The sequence below is a fragment of the Aquila chrysaetos genome, chromosome 13, assembly GCF_900496995.4.
Source record: "Aquila chrysaetos chrysaetos chromosome 13, bAquChr1.4, whole genome shotgun sequence".
In the NCBI taxonomy this organism is placed as follows: Eukaryota; Metazoa; Chordata; class Aves; order Accipitriformes; family Accipitridae; genus Aquila; species Aquila chrysaetos.
The window spans coordinates 27,749,400-27,761,207 of record NC_044016.1 but is presented as its reverse complement, the minus strand read 5'-3'; positions in this window follow the sequence as shown (position 1 = coordinate 27,761,207).

Here is an 11,808-nt window from a genome sequence, read left to right as displayed (position 1 = left end):
TCCAAAGGAGGCTTCTTCTGTTAGCATCCATCTTGAACCTCTGCAGGTGGTTTGTAATGATATGTAGGAAGAAGCCATCAGTAATTTTGTTGATATCTTCAGCAAGAGCCTGAGCCACCTCTATAGTATACCTGTCTTGGCTGGTAGACACTTTGCATTTCTTATAATTTTGAATACTTCCAGAAGGACAGTCATGAGAGCAAATACAAGAGGATGTCTGTGCATCCCAACGGGCAGCCTCTCAATCAGGGATGTCTTTCGGTTCCATTGACCCACCATGTGGGACAGAGAGAATCAGGTTCATGTTGCCCACTTGATATTCTGTGAAATTATTATGACCAAATATAACCTCTTCGGTGCCAGTGGTTTTCAAAAGCAAATATAAAATGAAAAGGAGGAACAGATACATATTCTTCATTTGCTGCTGGAAGACTCAGCAATATGGAATGTGTCAGTACCTACATAAAAGCAAAAGACAGATTTTAGATTACTTACACCTGGGAACATATGAGAGACTGTTCAGCTGCTGCTGGAATGATTACTTGCTGATTAAACTAATTTAATTTTATTCCCTGTAGCACAAAGAAGAAGAGTACTTCTACAAGAAACAAAAATTAACAGGGCAGTTAGTGTGGCTAGATGTAACTGATGCACTGTATCCAAAAGAGAGGATTCTCCCAGAATAACAGGGCAAGGGAAATGGTAGGTTACTGGGCCTCCTTAATTTCTCCAGAAAGAACAAACACTATTTGACAATCCTATCTGATCCCAGAGAATCACTAGGTCCCAGCAAAATATTTGAAATAGGTTTTTTTCCCACCAAAGCCTCACTGTTTTTCGTCTCTGAAATGGAAGAAAATTCTAACAAAATTTGATAGAACATCTGGATCTTATTTACCTGTGTGAAATACATTTCCATTATCCACATGGTTACAGAAACTAGAGACTATGTGAGCTCAGACCAGCACTGGCTTGTCTAAAATAAGCAGACTTATAAGAATTGAGACCTACCACGCTCTATCTCTAGCTATGCTCCAGGCTGAGTTAATTTGGTAGCATTATAGGTAGGTACCAGTGAGTGCATTAAGGAGTGACTCTATTCTCTTTAGTTTTCAAGTCTCCATTCTCTTCAAGGGAGCTAAGCCCTCACTAACTCTACCATTTTTTGGAAAGCTGGAATTCAGCAATATGCTGACAGTGCTTTCTGGTTTGAAGGCATTACATCTCTAGAAAGATCAGAGTCTTGAGTGTAACTGTGTTGGACAGATGTAAAATGAGTAAGTAAAGTCAGTGAAGAGCAGAATAAAAAAAGGATACTTTTCACTTCCATGAATAAAAAAACTCAATATAGGCCAGATGATGAGTATGTAAACAGATGCACTTGCAGATGAGGCAGGCTGTCTTGTTGCCTGTCCTGCCCCTATCATTACGTCACCTGCAGAAATGCAGAGGATAAGAGGAGCAGGCAAGGGAGAGAGTAAGAAAGATCTGCAAGAATCTGGCCTCAGAGCATGTATGAGAGCAGCCAGTAAAACTGAGAGGGCAGGGTGCAGTATGGAAGCATGCTCCCATCAGCCACCTACTCTAAGAAAAGGAGAGGGCAATTTCACCTAAATAATGCAGAAAAATATTTTTTTCCCTCTATGAGGGAATCCTGCTGGCTTTTTAGAGACAACCTCCGCTGCCCACTGAGCTGGTCCACACTGAGGAGCCTGTACACAAAAAGCAAACATCTACCTTCCTCTCTTCTTTCTGGGATGAAAGTCCTGTAAAAGTCTGTGAACTGGAATCAAATCCCTGAGAATCTAATCTACAGTTTTGCTGCAAAGCATGATTAACAGCTTTTTTAGTTTCTTTTTAGCCTTTCAGTTAAAAGGTCCCTTCGCTTGAGCTATTGGCTTAAAACAAGCTTTTATCCAAGTCCTTGTATAGTTCATGCTTCCCTAAATTTCCCTGAGACACAGACCTTCACCTGCTCATTCACTCTTTGCATTACCAGAAATGTTGGGGAAAGGAATATTTTCAAGCATTATTCAAAATCCCTCTTCTCAGAAAAATATACTGCACATGCAGAGTGTGTATGTCTAGGAATAGCTTATTTCAGGTGCAGTGGGGCCCAGCACCAAGCTAAATAAATCAACAGCAACAACTCCCAGGTGCTGCTCACCTGCCTCTGAAGGACTCAGGTTTCCTTTGCCTCAGGCTCTCACCTTAAATATGATGACACAGCTGTTCCTTTCCCACCAGCTGCCAAACTGTATGTTGTCATCTATGGCAGTCTGCTTGTCTTTTTGCAATTTCTTGTTAATGACTAAATCAAGCTGTTAACACTACTAGATCATGCCTTAAAGATATATGGAGAGAGCTCTGTATTATTCCTAATCTGGAATAAAGTCACCTCGGCACAGCTCAGGCTCTGGGCAGACTTGGAGAGTCTGGAGGAACTTGATGACCCCAGACTGCTTTAAAGAGTTTTCTGGACAACATGCAGGGGCTGCAGAGGAAAAATGTTAAGTCACAGTAATACTGGCTAGAACTGGACTTCATCATAGAAAAACACACACCTTTCCAAAGCATTTTAACTCAAAAGGATGGTGTTCAGAGAAGCACAGAAGCACCTGCAGCTAGGAGGAATATGCTAGAAAATTGACCTGTTTGTCTTCTCCAGCACAAGGGTGAGGTCCACATGCATAAGGAACAAAATAACTGTAACAGGCTGTAAGTTCTCTGTTGATCATAGGTAAACTTACATTATCATGAGGTTAAAAAAAAATCCACAATATTTTAAACTGGTCCTAATCACTGCAAGACTAGTTTGAAGATTTACCTGTAAAGAAAAGGAGAGAGAGTTGTTCCTGCCTCTGCACCTTCAAAAACCAAGTAGAAATGACCATTGGACTTGGCTTCAGCTGGGGCTCCCTCTGTCCCAGAGGTCTCTAGAGGCCAGGCTGAGCCATGCAGCTGCATGGCACAGAGCCTTCATCTGCACCCAGATGTATCATTTCACAATGAAGGATCACAAAAAGGGAAAAAAATATGCACCGGTATACTAGAAGCTTAGTGTGCTTTTGTTCTCTATACTGACATATGTTTCTAGGGATCAAAAAAACTTGCCACAAGCAGCACAGCCATACCAAAGGTAAGCTCAGAATAGTTAATATAATCAGTAAAGGCGACAAAACTGGTAATGCAGAGGGTTTTGAGGTTTAACAGCAAAAATGGGTGCCCTAATTCTGGTTTTAGTTTTTGGGGTCTTCTGGGGGAAGTCTAGGAATTTTTCTGAGACTTCACTGTACGAAAGGTGATGGGATACATCTGTTTGCGTGCACACTCATCTATGCATTTGAAGCCGTCTATTATCTTTTCTTGGCTGAGAAAATACATTCTCTCTGCTCAGAATCATTCTAGGGTTTTGCACCCATGACCCAGCATGTTATGATCTCTTTTCCTTGTGTTCTCACTTTGGTACCAAGGTGCAGCAGCTACATATTGCTGACTGACAGGATCCCATTCTGCTTCTAATTATGTATCACTTCACATTATTTTTAGCAAGGAGTGCAGAACAACAGATACCCAACTCATTGTCTAGTGCCTGTGATAACTGGATGTACTTACTGTCTGTCCTTTTCAATATTTTCTTAAAGATCAAATAGGCAATGGATGGGTATATTAATTACTGTAAACTGATTCAGCTGATTTCAAAAATGCACCTCTTTTCCACATCTTCTTTCAGGCTTCTCATTGTAGAGTAAATCATGAACCAGTTTCCTGTTAAGCTTTTACAGATAGTTAGGCAAAATATTAAAAATAATTACTTCCATGTGGTTTTTGCAAATGGAAATTCCTTCTAAAAATTAAAACATTTACACACACCCCCAACAAAAAAATTGTTGGGACCTTATGTACAGAGACAGGGGTTAGCATTCTAGTACCTCTAGAAACATCCGGAACTTGCAGGATTTTATGAGTGTTACAGGTAATAGTCCTGCATGCATGTACCCTCTTGTCAACATGCAGTTGCTGTAGCTGCAAACTGTTGCTGCAACTACACACACTTGGATCTTTGCATATGAACTGAGGAAAATGCTTTTTGACGTTACATACATGGTGAATTTTGGAAAAAAGAAGCAAAAATTGCCAGTATGCCCTGGGTTACTTGGTCTTGCTTTGACAAAAGTCTCACAAACTTCAGTGAGGCTTTGCTTGTATTTGGGATTGTACTACAAATAATGCTCCTCCTTGGCTTAATTCTCCTGTACATCCCTACCTTAGCACTGACAGACCTCTGATGAGTAACAAGACTGTCAAGGGAGATTTCACAGCATTAGTGCATTATACAAATGTTGTGTCCATATACTCTTAACCACAGGAAGACATTGTTTCTTATGGGTACTCAAAATGAATGCAGTCAGTGCTAGGTGATTAGAGAAACATTTAAAGTTTCAGAGAGACAGTCAGTGACTGGGTGTTATGTCTGTTGTTCATATATCCTCATATTGACAATGGGTACAAGAAAAGTTCTCTATAAAGGTAAATAGCAATTTGAAATATAACTCTTTTATGCCTCTTCTGTACTGTAAAGACCAAGGAAGACTGCATTTTTCCCTGTTTTCAGTACATCCACAACAGAGCACAAGCTATCGAGGCAAGGCACTGTAGTGGGCTTGTGTGAGGATCTGAGGCTGCTGACAAGCACAGGAATAAATTAGATATTGAGATGGCTGAAGCAGCGACTACCTCAGGCATTTGCTTTTCTGCCTTCCTGGAAACTGTTGTTCTCCTTCGGAGAACAATTGGCTGGTGAATCAGCGGCTAGTTAATAACAAGAACTAAAATAGATGTGTTACATACCCCTTAGCACTCTGGAAGGTAGACTGGTTACTGAGTAATTGTGGTGATCCATACTATTGATTTGGAGCTTCCATGGCTTGTTTCATTCTGTAACAGGTGGTCATCTGCTTTAGCTTCTTTGACATAATTTATGATCCCTGTTTAGAATACTTGAGTTTTGGTAAACTACAGATTAGTAAGAAAGGAGGAACACACTCAGTATACACTGTCAGATAAATACAGCTGATAAAGCTGAGCTTCCCAAAGACTTTCAATAACTGGCAGCAATTAACTGTTAGCTAGTATCATTCTTATGCATCAGAGTGAATGTTGCTCAGCCTATTTCTTGTGGAACAACTTATGAATCCAGATAATATAAATCTTTTACCAAACCTACATCCTGTCACTAGTATCTCTGTTTATAAATGGGTAAGACTAGTCCCTAAGTGGTAAATTTATGAATTTTGTGGAGCCTCTGCAGAAGCAGCAAACTGCTAAACATGGCAAGTTAAATGGTGACTGCAGGAGCAGACTCCCAGGTTGATAGCTCAAAGGCCTCTTTGTAGCCCTAAAGGGAGAGATGAAATGTATTACCAGAAACATCTGAAAATAGTCTTTATGATTATTGAAAATAAACTCACTAGGTGCAAGATAGAGGTATGTGATTATTCCACAACCTCTTTTCTTGCCACCACTTATATCTTATTTCCGCCAAAGACAAACCTATTAGGTAAAGTGTAACTAGTCACAGTGCCATTATTCCGCTTGGAATCTGCTCAGACTAATGCTTCCACCTTTAAAAAATCTGTTACCTGGATATGAGGACAACATTCTCTTAATTCAGGCTATGTATCCATTGATTAATAAGCAGGCAGAAGGACTGCCACTTATTGAGCCACCCATGCTGCATCCAAGCACGCCTGAGTTTCCATTAGAGGTCTACAAGGCTGTCCTGTACTGGGCATAGTTTGATTTCATCACAGGTTGCAGCTGTAGACAGAAAGTACCACTGGAGGGAAAAGTGCACTTATGTAACAGGCAAGTAGGGGCAGGAGAAAAGTAGTTCTGTTACCAACAGAGCTAATGAAGCCTCATTTCCTGCCCCCCTCCCTCGATATTCCCAATTTCCACATGAGGGAAACCTTTTCCTTTTGTAGGGGAAAGATAGACAACAATCTACTTCCAAAAAGCAGGTTTTCCAGGTCTAGGTATATTCCGTGCCCACGTGTGAACTTCACATCTAGAGGAGACCAAAGAGTGCTCCAGGCTCAGCCCCTTCTGTAGCTTTCATGCAAAGGAAAGCCTGCACTGATCGTGATTCGTAAATCATGATCCATATGTCTGCATGATCAGGGCAGCAAGACCCTAGGGCACTCCATGGCATGGACCAAAGGTTAAGCTCTGTACGCTACCACAGAGTAACGCCGAGCACAAGTATAAATTGGGAGAGGAGTGGCTGGCGAGCAGCTCTGCAGAAAGGGATATGGGGGGCTGGTTGACAGCAGGCTCAATAGGAGTCAGCAGTGTGCCCTGGCAGCCAAGGGGGCAAACCGCATCGGGGGGTTCATCAAACACAGTATAACCAGCTGGTCAAAAGAGGTGATTATCCTGCTGTGTTCAGCGTTGGTGTGGCCTCACCTTGAATACTGTGTGCAGTTGTGGGCCCCACAATTTAAGAAGGATGTAAAGGTCCTTGAATCCGTCCAGAAAAGGGCAACAAAGCTGGTGAAAGGGATGGAAGGAATGTCCTACGAGGAACGGCTAAGGACTTTGGACTTGTCTAGTTTGGAGAAAAGGAGGCCAAGGGGCAACCTCATTGCTCTCTACAGCTTCCTGAGGAGGGGAAGTAAAGAGGGAGGTGCTGAGCTCTTCTCCCTGGTATCCAGTGGTAGGACATGTGGGAATGGTTCAAAGCTGCATCAGGGGGCGTTTAGGCTGGACATTATGAAGCATTTCTTTACCGAGAGGGTGGTCAGACACTGGAACAGGCTTCGTAGAGAGGTGGTCTATGCCCCAAGACTGTCAATTTTTAGGAGGCATTTGGACAATGCCCTTAACAACATGTTTTAACTTTTGGTTAGCCCTGAATTGGTCAGGCAGTTGGACTAGATGATCATTGTAGGTCCCTTCCAACTGAAATATCTATTCTATTCTATTCTATTCTATTCTATTCTATTCTATTCCTCTCCACATTTTCATGAATTGGACAGAGTATCTTCAAGATGTCTAGCCCTTTGTAAAATTACATGAAAATAACTCTATGGCTTCAACATTTATTGTAGGCACATATTCAGGCAAGAGGCATGAGCATGTAAGTCTTAGAAGAACAGGCTGAAAAAAGGCAAGCCCCAAATGCATTATCTGTTAAGAAACAAGTGGAGACTGAAGTAGAAAAGGGTGTGCCCCCTGCCAGGAGAGCCAGCCATGATGCCCTCAATGTCCCTGCCCCTGTGGGTGCAGTAACTCTGTGCATCCCACTGTGCTGGATGCTGCTGTGGACTCACTGGGATGGGAGAAGACCCTGCACTTTGGGATAGGGAGCACAGTTGAAGGAGTCGAGAGGAGCCTCCTACCTGTTCCCTCCCTTCAGCCATTACTAATTTGGAAGCAGGAGCTGTAATGAAATTCCACAAAGAGGCTGATTAGTGCTGGGGAAACAAAATCTAAACACTCCATCCTCCTGCAAAATGGGTTGGAGAGCACTTTATTTTCAATACCTTTCAAATGTCCTTGTTCTGCATTCTGTTTTCAATCTCACCTAATGTCCTGTAGTGAAAACTAATACTGAAGCAAGCAGAACGGATGGGGACCTGAGCAGGACATGAGCTTTCTTCTCCTTTTCCAGCAAAATGGCCAAAAGCAGAGGAGTGTTAGAGACACAGATGAGAGAGCGCTTTCTAGGACAGCATGCTATTTCTTAGTGACTAGCAACTAAAGAGGTTGTCACTTCTTACTAAGGAGAAGTCTCCAGAATGAGTCTGTGCCTGGCACTACAGCAATTTAAACATTTTTGTTTAAATATCCACTTTTTCAAAATTTTTGAAATATGAGCAAGTGGACAGCCTTCCTCCTAGACACTGCTACACACCTTTGTTTTCATGATGAACATCAGCAGGAGACTGCCCACGGGTACTCCTTCTTCTAGCTGCGAATTACTGCTTGAGCACTCAAACTGAGAGAACTTATAGCAAAGGAGCAGACTATCAGGTCAAAATGTTGGCAATGCATCATGATAGCAGAGAGCAGGTTTCCACTGGCAGTAGGGTGGGAGGGGGTCACACAAGTTATGCCTCCACCCATTTCTACGGGATTACTCATGAGCGGCTTGTTTTTGCCGTTCACTGGCAATACGTGGATTAGTCATCCTTTGCCTTCACTGGAAAAACCCAGGACACAAAAAGAAGGTCTTGGCACCTCCAGCCAAGCATGCTATTGGCAGACATCCGTTTCAAATATTACTTAGCTGGAGTTGAGCTCAATGAGCTTCACAAGGTATTATTTGGCAGAGCTGTGTTCCCTTCACTAGCACATTCTCGTGAAGAAGCTGATGGGCACAGACCTTACCAAAGCAGTAAGGTTTGCACAGAAGGGAATGCCTGAATCACCCTCACAGATCTCTTCCCTGGAAGATGAATCTGAGAGCTGTGTTCACCAGCAGTGAACACATAGGAACTGTGACCAGCCTAATGAAGTTACCTGGGATTCTGATGCAGGAAATTAATATGTCTTATCTTCTGTTCCCTTCTGTACCTGTCAGGGGCTGAAGCCTGCAAACAGCATTAACAGTTTAACACAATTTGCCAGTAAGTGAGATACCGCTCACATAAATTGTGCTCTTGGCCTGGCCTGACTGAAGCAGATGCCAGTTGCAATATTAACTAGATAATCCAGGTTTTTAATGACTTTACTAACACTATTGATACAATATTTTCCTGATATATGAGGAGATTTTAAAAACAATTCCTCTGCTACTAAATATAGTTTTAAGGATGTCTTCCTCTAGACTTCTCTCAAGTGTGTACAAGTGTGTACATGAGTTTGCTTGTGCTATTAAGGCCTGGCTTCTTAGCTAAGCTAAAAAAAAGTGTGAAAATATGCTGTCCATAAATGGAAATTTCAACAAAAGGCAGATAAAGGGTGCAGTATAAACTAGTATAAACCAGGCACCTGATCTACTAATGTCACCATACCTCATGCTCTATTGTGAGCTTCACCGAAGTGCCAGTTTTCATTCTGAGTTTTTTTATCTACCCCAGCAGTATCGACACAAGCTACTTGTGAAAGGAAAGGATTGTATATATTATTATAAGTCTTGTAACTAACCACAATGTGGTGCTACTTCCCAGTTTCATCTGGTACTATGGGAAATAAAACTGCAATACTATAGTATTCTTTAAAGGAACAAGTCACCAAAGTATTATCATCTGACCGCTTCCTTCCACGAGACACTGTTGAGCTTAAAGACCAGTATCTTTAGCCAGTTTAAGTCAAGACAGCTCTACTGAAATCAACAAAGCCTTTGACTCATTGTGTAAAACTTCTATTATTTTATAGAATTTATGAGATGTAATGAGGGTGGGTCATAGATAATCAGGCTGAAGACATTTGTAACAAAGTGAATGTTAATGCATATCATGCTAACTCTTCAGCTCCAAGGTGTCCACCCTTTCAGATTAAGGAATCGAAGAGGAAAATCTGAGCTGGGCAAGAATTTTGCAGCTCTGGCTTCCTTCAATGCAAGTTCCTTGGCTCCAGTGCTTCTGGCTCTGAGGTACACCTTATGACTATTTTTAATCTAAACTATAGAAAATACTCAAAAGTAGATTTAATTGAATTGCACGTGACATTTTGAATGATATGGATATATTATATTGTCTACCCTGATTGTTGTTCTTCCCATGAACACTGCAGTTTGAGGGAAAAAGAAATGTCAGAACTGATATAAGAACATAATTCTTAAGAAAAGCGATCCTAATCCAAAGAGAATTCTAATTGCAATTGAATTTAAAACTTCTGGAGCATGTCAAACATAGAAAGAATCATGGACTGAAAAAAGAATCAATAAAGAGGAATTTAAATTATATTTTCAGCTTTAAAACATCTTATGCTGTCACCATGGCCAAATTATTTCTATGCATTTCTCAGTGCACACACAATATTCTTAAGAAGTTATAATTCAGATGTGCTCTTTTCAAAATGCATTGAATTTAAGCCTTGCTGTCCACTGTCTGGAAACATTGCTTTTCTGCCCTGCTGACCGAGTCATCCATGTAACGGAGTCAAAATATCGAAAAACTATACAGACATCAAAATGGCAAGCAGAAAAATAAACTGTTACCTGGTAGATATCAGCCTAGATATATTTCCCACTGCAAATTTTGCTGTAATTAAAACAAGCATATCTTTATGTTAACTAACAAGAAAAAGAAGCTTTATTATTTCAAACTCAGAATTCGTCAGTTAATCATTTTACTCAGACAATCTATTTTTCACTTGTAACTTGAAATGTTTGCAGTGGAACTGCAGTACTAACATCTCAGATGGCTTGTGCTGTGGCTAACATGACTGGCGCTAGCCCGTATGTGGGAAATGTAACTGTGTGCTCTGACCAGCCCACTACCAGGGGGCTGTTTTCTTCGTTTCCACATCTGGCCGGGCCTTGTGGAGTGAGAGCAGGATCTTGTCAGGACACATCAGACATGTCACACAAGGATAAGCCCATCTGATAATTCCTACCTGTGTAGGAAAAAAGAAAGCTCTTCAAGGTACTCTAAAGTGAATTTATGCTATTGCATTTATACTAGTTATTGCATTTATGCAATATGTATTTATTTATGCTATTTATGGCATTTATGCTAGTCCATGAGGCCTGGAGGGACATGTACAATCATGTTGCTCAGGAATGGAAAACTTCATGTGTAGAAATAAGTAATTTCCTGTTTATAATTAGAAACATACCAGATATTCAAACTCTGTGAAATTTCAAGCAAAGTACTACATTTGATTCCTTTTCATCTCTATCACTTTTCCTCCATTCCAAGATAATATCATGATTTCTCAAACTCTCTTCATAGTGCCAGACATGTCCCCTAATCAGGATTCAATCACCAGCTTCACAGATCTTCACTAAGAGCAGCTTAACAAAGCAGTTAAACATCATGCTTCCTTTTTTAATTTCAGAAAATGAGTAAATAAAAACAACTACTTGAGTGCAGTGGTAATTTTTATTCTAGAGTGTTGGCAAGACTTCTGGTCTGGTGATCTCATTACTTGCAGCTGGAAACATGCATACACCCTTGTATTTGTTCCAGTCTTATCTAAGTACTAGCTCAACAAATGAAGCAGACATGCACGTTTTTATGAGTGCAGAGAAAATTTGCATAATTCAGTACTGCATGCATAGTCCCTCTTTTGTTCTATTTCTCTCCCCATTCATTACTGAGTTTCTAGACTGCATTTGTTCTCTTTAGCAATATATGAAGACACATTTCCTGAGGACAAGAAACATCAGGAGTAAAATCAATCTGAGACTGTTCTAGGTTCCAGCATGTGTGTTGCCAGTAGGAAGAAATGCAAGCTGGCACTGTAGAGTCCCTTGTCATCCTAGTCTGTGGTACGTGCAGACATCACGTTGGCTATCAAACTATGGTTTAGTGTGTTTAAGGTGTCAAATAGGCAGAATGAGATAGTGAACAGATGGTTACATAGGAACTCAATCCCATGCATGAGATGTCCCAAAACATTAATGAGATCTGTGAAACAGAAATGTTATTTGGATAACTTTTTGTGTGTAGTTGGACTATTCTTATGAAACTCCCTTGTGCACCACTTCAAATTTCAGATATGGATGTTCAGGTCTTTTTAAAATGAGAGCAGTCACAGTAGTATGTAAATACAGATTTGAAATTCTAACTTTGGCCGTCAATTCTGTCCCTCATCTCTTCCTTTGCAGTCAGTGACCTGCTTCCACTCTCTCCC